Source organism: Staurois parvus, unplaced genomic scaffold (genome assembly GCF_062004578.1).
Source record: "Staurois parvus isolate SC_StPar_1 unplaced genomic scaffold, SC_StPar_1.0 ptg001812l, whole genome shotgun sequence".
Taxonomy (NCBI): domain Eukaryota; kingdom Metazoa; phylum Chordata; class Amphibia; order Anura; family Ranidae; genus Staurois; species Staurois parvus.
Window position 1 is genome coordinate 580,617 of NW_028319608.1, and position 14,541 is coordinate 595,157.

At 45.9% G+C, this 14,541-nt stretch overlaps 1 long non-coding RNA gene across 2 annotated transcripts in view; it reads left to right on the forward strand.

Moving 5' to 3' along the window:
• The window catches only part of LOC149434175 (uncharacterized), a 36,464-nt gene extending 22,339 nt beyond the window's left edge, over nt 1–14,125 (forward strand). Inside the window, exons 2-4 of one of the 2 annotated variants that reach the window (XR_016308804.1) lie at nt 8,745–8,861; nt 9,077–9,177; nt 13,146–14,125. This is a non-coding gene — a long non-coding RNA (uncharacterized LOC149434175). Of the gene's footprint in view, nt 1–8,744; nt 8,862–9,076; nt 9,521–13,145 lie in introns of those variants that run through there. The other variant, XR_016308803.1, reaches the window with a different exon arrangement.
• The last annotated feature ends 416 nt before the right edge of the window (nt 14,126–14,541 follow it).

Genomic DNA, 14,541 nt, shown 5'->3' on the forward strand with positions numbered 1-14,541 from the left:
GGGCACTATTCCTCCACTGACACCAATGATGGGGCACTATTCCTCCCACTGACACCAATGATGGGGCACTATTCCTCCCACAGACACCAATGATGGGGCACTATTCCTCCCACTGACACCAATGACGGGGCACTATTCCTCCCACTGATACCAATGAAGGGACACTATTCCTCCCACTGACACCAATGATGAGGCACTATTCCTCCCACTGACACCGATGATGAGGCACTATTCCTCCCACTGACACCAATGATGGGGCACTATTCCTTCCACTGACACCGATGATGAGGCACTATTCCTCCCACTGATAGCAATGATGGGGCACTATTCCTCCCACTGATACCAATGATGGGGCACTATTCCTCCCACTGACACCAATGATGGGGCACTATTCCTCCCACCAATACCAATGATGGGGCACTATTCCTCCCACTGACACCAATGATGGAGCACTATTCCTCCCACTGACACCAATGATGGGGCACTATTCCTCCCACTGACACCAATGATGGGGCACTGTTCCTCCCACTGATACCAATGATGGGGCACTATTCCTCCCACTGATACCAATGATGGGGCACTATTCCTCCCACTGACACCAATGATGGGGCACTATTCCTCCCACTGATACCAATGATGGGGCACTATTCCTCCCACTGACACCAATGATGGGGCACAACTCCTCCCACTGACACCACCAACCAATGGGCACTTTTTGGGGTTTTCATGACACACCTTGTTCTATGCCCAGAGCTTCTCATGCACATTGTGTGACGCTCGCAGTGTGCGGTGCCATCATAGTTTCAGTCCAGGAGAGGAGCCTGGAGGGCCGGAGTTCCAGTGTATTTCTTTCTACCTTTTGTATCCATTTTCTGTATAAATATTAGTCATGGCGGGAGCTCTATAGGAGGTTTATAAGTGGCGCAGGTGGCAGGTTGGCGATGTAACGGCGTCCCGCGCCCCCCCCCTCGTGGCGCTACTTTTCGGATGATCCTCTGGATACGGAGGAAGGTTGGGGAAATATGTTGGCGGCGATGGGCCAGGATAATCTCCCAGGAATGTTTTGGTGGTTGAATAGCGGCCCTGGGAAGAGGAGAGATGTTTTCATCAGGAGGAGATAAGAGGGAGATCATCTCTGCAGAATCCTATCTGTGGAATGTGATCGCTGGGGAGGGGGGGGGGGGCTGGGAAAAAGAGGCTGAAGGGAGAACTCCACCTTTAAGGCTCCATTCACACTTGTGCGACTCCAAAGTTGTGCGATTTCAACTGCGACTTTGATGCAACTTTGGATTCGGCTTGTTGCACATCTCTCGCTTTGATAACATTAATGCTGCATTCACACTTGTGCAACTCCGAAGTTCTGTGATTTTGGGGTGCAACTTCGATGCAACTTCGGATAGGTGCGACTTGGATTTGACTTGTTGCACAACTCTCTCATTGATAACATTAAGGCTCCACTCACAGTTGTGCGACTCCAAAGTTGTGCGATTTCAACTGCAACTTCGATGCAGCTTTGGATGGGTGCGACTTGGATTTGACTTGTTGCACAACTGTCACATTGAAAACATTAATTCTGCATTCTCACTTGTGTGACTCCGAAGTCCTGCGACTTTGGAGTCCAGCTTTGATGCACCTTTGGATGGGTGCGACTTGGATTCGGCTTGTTGCACAACTGTCACATTGAAAACATTAATTCTGCATTCTCACTTGTGTGACTCCGAAGTCCTGCGACTTTGGAGTCCAGCTTTGATGCACCTTTGGATGGGTGCGACTTGGATTCGGCTTGTTGCACAACTGTCACATTGAAAACATTAATTCTGCATTCTCACTTGTGTGACTCCGAAGTCCTGCGACTTCGGAGTGCAACTTTGATGCAACTTTGGATGGGTGGGACTTGGATTTGACTTGTCCCTCTGCAAAGTCAGACCCGCTGCTGCATGTAACACATTCAGGTCTGACTTTAAGCGCATGTCGCTGCAACTTTAAGTCGCATATATGAATAGTTATCATTGTACAACATAGGGTACGGTTTGTCATGCGACTTTGGACATTAAAGTGTGACTTTTGAGAGTTTACATTGCAGTCTATGGCATTCAAGTCGCATGAAAGTCACATCAAAGTAGTGCGGGAACTTTTCTAAAGTCGCTCCGACTTTTAAGTTGCGTAGATTTAAACGGCTTATGTTGATATTCATGGGCTGCGACTTGTCATGCAACTTTATGTATTCAAAGTCACATGACAAGTCACACAAGGTTGTATGGAGCCACAAAGTTGCACAACTTTTGGAGTCACACAAGTGTGTATGGAAACGACAACTCTGCTCACAACTTCTTCACTTCCCAAATCCCATTGCCATTACAAAACCACAGGATGGTGTCACCCCCCCCCCCACCAGTGGTGTCAGGAGGTGGGGCTGTGACACTGAGAATTTTTAGACTCCGCCTATGGATCCTAGTCCTCAGCATAAAGCAGCCATGTGGGGGGCGGTAACAGAAGCAAGGACAGGCAGAGAAATGTTCATATAGTAAACTGTGTAAGCAGTGGTGTCAGTAGGCGGGGCTGTGACACCAAGAAATATTAGACTCCGCCTATGAAGCATAGTCCTCAGCATAAAGCAGCCATGTGGGGGGCGGTAACAGAAGCAAGGACAGGCAGAGAAATGTTCATATAGTAAACTGTGTAAGCAGTGGTGTCAGTAGGCGGGGCTGTGACACCAAGAAATATTAGACTCCGCCTATGCAGCATAGTCCTCAGCATAAAGCAGCCATGTGGGGGGCGGTAACAGAAGCAAGGACAGGCAGAGAAATGTTCACATACAAAAACAGGGTTACAGGTAGACACTGGCCGTTCTAACTGTACAATTTTTGGACCGGAGTCCCCCTTTAAGGAGTGGCGAATAAAAAATGTAAAAAAAAAAAGGTAGGACATTGTAAAGAGTTTTCGTAGAATGCCCCCAAGGTCTCAGCAGGTTGTCAGGCTTTGATTTCGCGGGGACGTCCCCGCCCCCGAACGCCATCAGAGTTGAATGAAAGGTGACTTCCTGCGACACAGCTGTTGCGCGTTTGACAGTCTGCGGGTGGCAGAGCTCGGCTAATGGGAAGCAGACCCTGGCGGGGCGGAGGACGCGCGGGGCGAAGGAGCTCGCTGTGAAACTTTAAATAGATCCCGTGACCCGGTCCAGGCGCACGCATGACATACACGCCCAGTCCGCGGTGACATCATACGGCCAGATGTTCAGACCTGTTCCATGGAAGCGCGCCGGGGTCCGGCGACATCTGCGACTTGGGAGAAAAGGAAAGGGCTTGGCGCGGGAGATCTGGAGGGGGGGGGGGGGCAGATTAAGCCTTTGAGGGCGAGATAATTGCGGTTACACCGTCGTATTTTCAGGTCGCTCCTAATTGGCCCCCTTTTCGCCCCGGCCTGGCTGTGAGCAGCTGGTTAATAGTTCCCGAAGGGCGTATAATCGTTTTATAGGGAAGACCTATGGCAGGCGGGTGACGTCACGCGCACCACTAAAGCAGCCGCGGCGGAGGAGAGAGATTAGTTCCTAGGGAGATGGCGAAGGTTTATTTGTCAATAAGACGACTGTAAAAAAAAGCACAGCGATACGTAATTCCGTGTCATGTGACTACATTCATCAATGTATGGATCAATTGGTTGTCTGTAGGCGGATCCGGAGTATACAGATGGTGGGGAGAGCAAGAGAAGACTGCCCCCTGCTGGAGACACAAAGACCTCAACACACTGAAAGGGCCCGGGGGCCACCAGCTTCCCTAGCTGATCCCGCCCACTCTGAGCCTCTGACATGCAACTAGCATGTAGTCTGCACATGTTACTTCATTTCCCAAGGGGACGGCTATTTCAAAGCCCCGCCTTCTGAATATGTGGTATTGCCTAGATATCGCCCCCTTCTGCCCGGTGCATGAAACATGAGACTGTCAGAACTTCAGTGTGTGAGCTAACAGACCACAGATTTAAATGCGCCCCCTACGCCCCCATCGTTTCTTCTTTCATCTCAGAAGCCAATACAAGAAGCACTCTGTAAACTTGATTTTACATTTCAGCTGGTGTGTGGGACTTCTGAGAAGCGGATGTAAAGATGGTGATTGGGGAATTGTACACCTGGAATGACAATGTTCACTGAGAATCTTCCTTGCTTCCTCCCTCATTCTCCCCCCCCATTCTCTCCCCCCTTCCTCATTCTCTCTCTCCTTCCTTCTCTCTCTCCCTCCTAATCTCTATCCTCCCTCTCTCATTCTCTTTCTCCCCCTCCCTACTTCATTCTCTCTCCCTCTTTCTCTCTCTCCCGCTCTCATTCTCTTTCTCTCCCCCCCCCTCTCCTTCATTCTGTCTCCCCCTCTCTCCTTCTCTCTCCCCCTCTCTCCTCCCCCCCCCTTCTCCCCCCCCCCTCTCTCCCTCCCCCTCCCTCCCCCTCCCTCCTTCTCTCTCCCTCCCTCATTCTCTCTCTTCCTCTCTCTCTCTCCCTCTCTCCTTCTCCCCCCCTCCTTCTCTCCCCCTCCTTCTCTCTCCCCCCCCTTCTCTCCCCCTTCCTCATTCTCTCTCCTTTCCTCATTTTCTCTCTCCCTCCTTCTCTCATTCTCTTTCTCCCCCTCTCTCTCTCACTTCCTCATTCTCTCTCTCTCCCTCCCTCCCTCCTGCTCTCATTATCTTTCTCTCTCCCCCATTCTCTTTCTCTCTCCCCCTCCCTCCTTCATTCTCTCTCTCCTCCTCCTTCTCTGTCTCTCCCCCCTCCCTCCCCCTCTCTCATTCTCTTCCCCCCCCCTACTTTATTCTCTTTCTCTCCTTCTCTCTCTCTCTCCCCCTCTCCTTCTCTCTCCCTCTCTCTCCCTCCTTCTCTCTCCCTCTCTCTCCCTCCTTCTCTCTCCCTCCCTCATTCTCTCTCTCCCTCCCTCATTCTCTCTCTCCCTCCTTCTCTCCCCCCCCTCCTTCTCTCTCCCTCTCTCCCTCCCTCATTCTCTCTCTCCCTCTCTCATTCTCTTTCTCCCTCATTCTCCCCCCCCTTCATTCTGTCTCTCCCCACCCCTCCTTCACTCTCTCTCTCCCTCCCCCTATCTCTCTCCTTCCCTCCCCCTCTCTCTCCTTCCCCCTTTCCTTCCCCCCCCTCTCCTTCCCTCCCCCTCTCTCTCCCTCCCTCCCTCATTCTTTCCCCGTCCCTCATTCTCTCTCACCCCCCCTCCCTCATTCTCTCCCTCCCCCTCCCTCACTCTCCCCCTCCCTCTCCCTCATTCCCCCTCCCTCCCTCCTCCATTCTCTCTATCTATGTCCATCCCTCCTTCATTCTCTCCCCCTCCCTCCCTTCCTTATTCTCTATCTCCCTCAATCATTCTCTCACTTAATTGTCCTCTTCATTGTTTCCTCTGTCTGTCATTCTCTATCTATGGATCTATGTGTCTGGCTCCATGTAGTTATATATCTCTCTTTTGTTCTATCTATCTTTATGTTGTTGTTTGTCTATCTCTCTCTCTCTCTGGTGGAGTTGTCTAGTTCTGTCTCTATATCTCTATATATATTTTTTTTTTTATTTAAATATTTATTAATTTTTCATAAATATAACAATACACTTTCATCTTTTTCATAATAAATACACAATTCCTTCTTATCCTTTATTTTTCCCTTCTTAAAACATTACCCCCTTCCTCCTCCCCCCCAAACAACCCCCCCACTCTGCGTTCTTCCCTACTTTCTGTCTAAAGCAAGCGTATCCTACCCCTCTTCTCTTCTCATTTCTACTGCTTCATATATATTCGTTTGAAGTACAAAATCCTCCCATTTCTCCCATCTCCTATTATATATCTCCATCTTACCCTCTTGGATATAGTATAATTTCTCCATTTTACTAATCTGATTTACTCTCTCTACCCAATCTTTTTCTCTCGGGACCTCTAAACTATGCCAGAATCTAGGTATCAACCCCTTTGCTGCATTTACATAGTACCATATACCCGAATCCTTGTATTTATTCACTGGTATATCTGTCTTATGTAACAAACACACTTCTGGATCTAATCCTATCTTTATCCCTGAGATTTTCTCTATTAAGTTGACCATTTTCTCCCAAAAACTTTGAATCCTTGGGCATTCCCACCAAATATGAAACCACGTACCAATCCCTCCACACCCACGCCAGCACTCTTGTGTTCTCTCTATACCCATTTTATGTTCTACCTTTGGTGTGATGTGCCATCTTACCAAACTTTTATAATTTACCTCCACTTCTCTCATGCTGATATTTTCATGTGTGAGTTTATATATTTTCCTCTGTTTATCCTCATCTATCTCTGTCCCCAAGTCCTTTTCCCATTTTTCTATATACATTGGTTTTACCTCTGTGACTAATTCAGTGAGAATTTTATATATTTTTGCCGTGCCCCGTTTCCCCTCTCCCCGTGATTCCAACAACTTCTCAAATAAGTTCCAATCCTTTCTCCCTCTCATAGGTTTCGGAAGACTCTCAACAAAGTGTTTTAATTGGTGGTATTTCCACTCATCGATCTTAATAAAAAGTTCCCCTCCACCTTTCTTTAAATCTTTTAATGTTTTCAATTTCTGTCCATCCATAATATCTCTTAATTGAATGTCTTCCTTTTTAATCCATTTTCCCATAATCCCCTCTATACCTGGTGGAAAATATTCCATATTTCTTAGTGACATTAATTGTGAATTAAAATCCCACTTCATACGTTTATGTAAATTATCCCAAACCTTTAGAACATTCAGTGTATATACACTCGTGGTATTTTTTAAACCTCTATATTGTATTGGTGCCCATATGCTTCTACTCAGGTCAACTCCACTCAGTTCGTTCTCTATCTTAACCCACCTTTTCCCCCTTATATTGTGTGTCCAATCATAAATTCTTGTTAAAACTACAGCGTTATAGTATCTCCTAAAATCTGGCACTCCCAATCCCCCTCTCTCTTTACCTCTACTCATCAGGTCATAGGATATTCTAGGTTTTTTATTTTTCCATATAAATTTTGTTATCATCTTTTTAATTTCTTTAAAAAAGGCCTCTGGGAGACTTATTGGGATCATCTGAAATTTATACAAGACTTGGGGTACAATTATCATTTTTATCAGATTTATTCGTCCTAACCAAGAGGGAATTCCTCTTCCCATTATCCTCAGTTCCTCTTTGATCTCATTTAGAAGAGCAATATAATTTAATTTATACAATTTTGTATATGAAGCAGTAAGTTTAACCCCTAAATATTTTATCTCTGTATCTCTCCATATAAAAGGGAATTCTCTTTGTATCTTTTCTTTCTCACCATTTGGAAGATTTACGTTTAAGATCTCAGTTTTTGTCGGGTTGATTTTTAAGTTTGATATTTCCCCATACTCTTTTAAACTTCTTATTAAATTCGGGAGTGTTATCCTAGGATTTCCCACATAAAACAACAGGTCATCTGCAAAAGCTGCCACTTTATGTTCAGTTTCCCCTATTTGTATTCCCTTTATATCTACGTTCTTCCTAATTGTTTCCAACAAGGGTTCCAATGATAATACATACAACAATGGGGACAGTGGGCATCCCTGTCTTGTCCCGTTTGACATCCCAATGGGCTCAGACTTTTCACCATTTACCAAAATGGAGTTGTCTAGTTCTGTCTGGTGGAGTTGTCTAGTTCTGTCTGGTGGAGTTGTCTAGTTCTGTCTCTCTATCTCTATATTGTTAGCTCTTTCTTTCTTCTCTCTATTTTGTTGTAGTTCTATATCTCTCTCTGTTGTTCTCTAACTCTTTTTGTATTTCTATCTTTTTTCTCTCTCCGTCTAACCTTTTCTTTTCTTCCTCTGTGGTTCTCTCTTTCTACAGTTCTTCTTTCATTATGTATTAGTCTCGCTATCATTCTCTAACTCTTTCTTTTTCTCTCTCTATATCTATTGTTCTTTTACTCTTTTCTTTCTTGCTGTCTCTCTCTATATGTAGTCCTATCTCTGGTATTTTCTACCTCTCGTTTTGTCTCTCTATTGTTCTCTCTCTCCACCTTTCATTCTTTTTTTCCATGTTTCTTCTCTAATTTTATTGGGTGTTTGTCTTTCTTTCTATCTTTCTCTCTCTCTTCTTTTTCTATTTCTGCAAATTTCTTGCAGTTTCTTTCCTTCCCCTTTCCTTTTTCTTCTCTTTTCTTTTCCTTTCCTTTCTTTTCCTTTCCCTTTCCTTTTTCATTTCCATTCTTTTCATTTCCTTTCTTTTCCTTTCCCTTTCCTTTTTCATTTCCCCTTTCCTTTCTTTTCCTTTCCTTTCCTTTTTCATTTCCCCTTTCCTTTCTTTTCCTTTTTTTTCCTTTCTTTTCCTTTTTTTTCCTTTTTCATTTCCCCTTTCTTTCCATTTCTCTTTTCCTTTCTTTTCCTTTCCTTTTTCATTTCCCCTTTCTTTCCATTTCTCTTTTCCTTTCTTTTCCTTTCCTTTTTCATTTCCATTCTTGTCCTTTCTTTTTCTTTTTAATTTCCCCTTCCTCTCCCTCAGCCATTGCACTCTCTCTTTCTATCACTCTCTGACTCTTTCTATCACTCTCTGACTCTTTCTATCACTCTCTGACTCTTTCTATCACTCTCTGACACTTGCTCTACATTCAGCTCCATCTCTCTTTTGTCCTATCAGTCTCTATAATGTTTTCATTCTCTCCAACACTAGTTCTATTTCTCTGTTGTTTTTTGTGTCTCTCTATCTATAGCTCCACCTCTAACGTTTTGTTTTCTTTTTGTTTTATTGTTGTCAGGATTTCTCTTTTAGGTTTATATTCCTGACATGTAGTCCTCCCTTGGAAGGCAGCAAACATTCCCAGTTTATGACCCGGGTTTGGATGGTGCAGACCCCCAGAGCCCCCCATTGCAGGGTGAGTAAGCCTTCCCCTGGCTGCAGTGTATGGGTGATTAATGTCAGTGTGGGCCCAGGCGCTCTCCTCCTTGTTTATCCTGGCACAAGGCAATGCTGCCTATAATTACAGTGGACGGGCAGACGCAGTGGCCAGGCGCAGTGCAGCGGTTGTCTGTTTTGTTATTTTGTTTTGCTTTTCATTTTCTTAATAACTGTAATTTGTGCTCCCAACAGACCATCGCCATCCGCACGCGGGCGAACGTCAACCATATCCACCCTGGCCGTCCAATGAGGACACAGAGATGACAGGATGACGCCAAGCACGTTTATACAATGTATGTATATAGATATATGCAGCAGAGGAGCTTACACTCTAATGTACTTCTAATATAAAGATAAGAATAATATTAAAATATGATTGGTTCTGTTTGTTTTTTCCCGGCAAAAAAAAGCCGTTTTCTATGCTGAAGTAAGCTGTTTTTGTTTATATATATATATATATATTTTATTATTTTTTATTTATTCTGTAATTCTGTATATATGTAAATATGTGTTTTATTATGTTGTTTGTAAGATTTTTAATAAACAAAAATTTACACTCTAATGTTCCCTCCCAGCCACACATTATTATTATTATACATTTATATAGCTCTGACATATACCGCAGTACTGTACAGAGAACACTGAGCCAGTCACATCAGTCTCTGTAGCAGAGGAGCTTACACTCTAATGTCCCCCCCCCCCCACAGTCACATCAGTCTCTGTAGCAGAGGAGTTTACACTCTAATGTCCCCCCCCCCCCCCCCCCACAGTCACATCAGTCTCTGTAGCAGAGGAGTTTACACTCTAATGTCCCCTCCCCCCCCCACAGTCACATCAGTCTCTGTAGCAGAGGAGCTTACACTCTAATGTCCCCTCCCCCACAGTCACATCAGTCTCTGCACCAGAGGAGCTGACACTCTAATGTCCCCTCCCCCACAGTCACATCAGTCTCTGCACCAGAGGAGCTGACACTCTAATGTCCCCTCCCCCACAGTCACATCAGTCTCTGCACCAGAGGAGCTTACACTCTAATGTCCCCTCCCCCACAGTCACACACTATTATTATTATACATTTATATAGCTCTGACATATACCGCAGTGCTGTACAAAGAACACTGAGCCAGTCACATCAGTCTCTGTACCAGAGGAGCTTACACTCTAATGTTCCCTCCCCCACAGTCACATCAGTCTCTGTACCAGAGGAGCTTACACTCTAATGTCCCCTCCCCCACAGTCGCATCAGTCTCTGTACCAGAGGAGCTTACACTCTAATGTCCCCTCCCCCACAGTCACATCAGTTTCTGTACAGAGGAGCTGACACTCTAATGTCCCCTCTCCCACAGTCACATCAGTCCCAGTACCAGAGGAGCTTACACTCTAATGTCCCCTCCCCCACAGTCACCTCAGTCTCTGTACCAGAGGAGCTTACACTCTAATGTCCCCTCCCCCACATCAGTCCCTGTACCAGAGGAGCTTCCATTCTATGCTATGCTTTTATTTTCTATTCTGTTCTGTTTTATTCTATTTTATACTATTCTATTTTTTTCCAAATTTGAATTTCAGAAAGTGACTATATTCCATTTTATTCTATTTCTTTTCTATTCAATTCTTTTATTTTGTATTCCTTTATTTTCTCCTTTATTTTATTCTATTATTTAATGTTCTGTTCTGTTTTACTCTTTTCTTTTCTTTTCTGTTCTATTCCTTTATTTTCTATTTTATTCTGTTCTTGTCTTCAAATTCAGTTTTGCTCTCGTATTCGATTCGAATGTCGAACGAAATTTCCTTTTGGTATGTTGGATTCATTTAAATTTGTTACTATTGTAATTTCGGAAATTTCGGATGTAACGAAGAATGAGTTCGAATTTCAATGTAGAACAAATCGAACTGCATGTCTACTCCTGATCACATGGTTGCTGGGAGCCAATCACAGTGCTCACATGATCGGGAAGCACATGTAACACCCTTGATGTTACGATCTCTTACAGATGGGAAGGGCCTGATCTCACCTTCCTATTGACTGCAATGCATTTTGCCAGATTTGACCTAAATCTTCCATATTTTTGCCTAAATTTGGGGAAAATGAAAAGTGCCTTTTGCTACAAAGGAGCGATGTGTGATGGCGGGTTTATAGACAAGGCCGGCTCTGTTGACCCGGCGGGCTGTGTGCGCTCAGTGCGCTCATTGTGCGGCGCTGTGATCACAGCTGTGTGTACAGGCAGGTGCCGCTGACACCATTCTCTCATCACCGGGACGTATGAGAGACCAACAACCAGCCACAGACACAATGCAGCTCTCATTCACTGTCCACCTGCTGACTATCCTGAGACACGCGTGTACAGGGCTCCCCCTCTCCTTGTTCAGGGATCTGTTAGGATGTATTTCCAGGGAGGGCAGCTCATCACTCATTGCCTTCATGTTTATCAGTCATGTGACCGGCCTGCCCTTCAGTCTCGGCTCCTCTCCTGGACTGAAACGGCTTCCTCTGATTTCACCGCACACTGTGAGCTAATTGCATAACTCTTCCCACTGTTTGCATCAGGGCTGAGGGCTCTTGAGAGGAGTACTGAGGTAGAACCCCTCCCACCAGCCATGATCTGCCTGCATTGCATAGAGAAGCACAGAGAGCCAGTGATGACATTGTTGAGGGTAAAGTATATAATGGAAAGGATTTATTTGAATTTGCATGTTGATGAGGGGGACCCAAGGAAGGCAAATTATAATCAGTTTCAACTTATTCAACTTTAAAGAGTTACTAAACCCCCAACAGTGACATCAGTCTGTAGATGCAGTAAAGCGTGCTTGTTATACTCACTGTGGAGCCTAAGGGGTTAATCCTCTGCATTGTGTAAAAAGGCTGTTTGATCCTGTCTTCTCTGATCCTCCTCTTGTTCAAATGTCTACATCTTTTCTTCTGATAAGACAGAAAAGATGTAGACATGCTCAGTTTAGTGTGTATTGCTAGAGAGGTTTTTTATTTTCTTGGGAGGGTGCATGTGATCAGCACAGGGCCAATTAGCACTGTCCAGACAGAAGTCAGAGAGCAGAAAGAAAACTCCTCCTACAAGCTTTAACCAGTGCTCTGCTGGACTTTGATAGAAGTCACAAGACTGCTATATACTGCTGATGAGAAAAGGGATTTAGCAGTTTATCAGTATCAGTGGGAAGAATGATGGGGCACTATTCCTCCCACTGACACCAATGATGGGGCACCATTCCTCCCACTGACACCAATGATGGGGCACCATTCCTCCCACTGATACCAATGATGGGACACTATTCCTCCCACTGACACCAATGATGGGGCACTATTCCTCCCACTGACACCAATGATGGGACACTATTCCTCCCACTGACACCAATGATGGGACACTATTCCTCCCACTGATACCAATGATGGGACACTATTCCTCCCACTGATACCAATGATGGGACACTATTCCTCCCACTGATACCAATGATGGGACACTATTCCTCCCACTGACATCAACGATGGAGCACTATTCCTCCCACTGATACCAACGATGGGGCACTATTCCTCCCACTGACACCAACGATGGGACACCATTCCTCCCACTGACACCAACGATGGGGTACCATTCCTCCCACTGACACCAACGATGGGGCACCATTCCTCCCACTGACTTCAACGATGGGGCACCATTCCTCCCACTGACACCAACGATGGGGCACCATTCCTCCCACTGACACCAACGATGGGGCACCATTCCTCCCACTGACACCAACGATGGGGCACCATTCCTCCCACTGACACCAACGATGGGGCACCATTCCTCCCACTGACACCAACGATGGGGCACCATTCCTCCCACTGACACCAACGATGGGGCACCATTCCTCCCACTGACACCAACGATGGGGCACCATTCCTCCCACTGACACCAACGATGGGGCACCATTCCTCCCACTGACACCAACGATGGGGCACCATTCCTCCCACTGACACCAACGATGGGGCACTATTCCTTCCACTGACACCAACGATGGGTAACTATCGCCCCGTCGTTGGGCACTATTTTTCTTCCTACTGACCAAAGGCACTATGTCATTTATTTACTCCCACTGACCACCAAGCCTGAAACATTCTTTATTCCTACTGCCTCTAGAACATTTTCTACCCCCAGTGGCCACAGTCCGGCCCACTTAAAGTCTGAAGGACAGTAAACTGGCCCATTGTTTGGAAAGTTTGGCGATCGCTAGCTTAAGATAACTCTTTTTTTTTTGTTCTTTTCATATAAAGTTGCAGAAAAAAAAAATGGAAGGAACTGCCCCATCCCCAGGATTCCCCGGCGGCGCCCTGCGATCTCTAGGACTAGCTTTTTCCAGCAATGAGAAGTATATCCCTCACAGAAAAGGGTGGCGGACAGACCAGCCGACAAAAGCAGCGAGTTCCAGGCGCTCGGCGTTGGGCAGCTCCCGCCGGGAGGACAAGGCAGCCATGACTTATTGATCTGCACATTGGTAATGTCAAGGAGGTATTTTCCAGTATTTGTTTTAACAAAGCCGCAACCCGGGAGACGTCTGTCTCAGTCGCAGTTCAAACTCCAAGACATTTATTTTTGTTGGAGAATGATGTTTTCCTTTCTGATTTGGAGCGCCAGGCTGTTCGATGGCCGCTGGACGCCATTTATCAACTTAAGTTATGAACGTTCGTAGATAACTTTTTTTTAACGAGGTCACAGACACATGGAGGACCTTCACTTCCCTCTCCAAAACTGAAACCCAATTTGTGGATTTTGTTCTTTGTAAAAATGTTGAATAATGATAAAAATAGTGACAGTTTTTTTGGTGCCACCGGCCGCCTTTTTGGATTTCTTATCAAGTCGATTTGTAGAATTAAACTCTTTTCACTCCCTTCTATCAATGGAAAATTGTTGTGCTGTAGGTTTTCCGTCACGGCCCGAACGTGTGCCGTAGGTTTTCCGTGAAGGCCCTAACATATGCCGTAGGTTTTCCGTGAAGGCCCTAACACGTGCCGTAGGTTTTTCATGAAGCCCTAACGAGCCGTAGGTTTTCTGTGAAGGCCCTAACACGTGCGGTAGGTTGTTCGTGAAGGCCCTAACGAGCCGTAGGTTTTCCGTCACGGCCCGAACGTGTGCCGTAGGTTTTCCGTGAAGGCCCTAACATATGCCGTAGGTTTTCCGTAAAGGCCCTAACATATGCCGTAGGTTTTCCGTGAAGGCCCTAACACGTGCCGTAGGTTTTTCATGAAGCCCTAACGAGCCGTAGGTTTTCTGTAAAGGCCCTAACACGTGCGGTAGGTTTTCCGTGAAGGCCCTAACATGTGCCGTAGGTTTTCCGTGAAGGCCCTAACGTGCCGTAGGTTTTCCGTGAAGGCCCTAAAACGTGCCGTAGGTTTTCCGTGAAGGCCCTAACACGTGCCGTAGGTTTTTCATGAAGCCCTAACGAGCCGTAGGTTTTTCGTGAAGGCCCTAACGTGCCGTAGGTTTTCCGTGAAGGCCCTAACATGTGCCGTAGGTTTTCCGTGAAGGACCTAACGTGCCGTAGGTTTTCCGTGAAGGCCCTAAAACGTGCCGTAGGTTTTCCGTGAAGGCCCTAACACGTGCCGTAGGTTTTCCGTGAAGGCCCTAACACGTGCCGTAGGTTTTCCGTGAAGGCCCTAACACGTGCCGTAG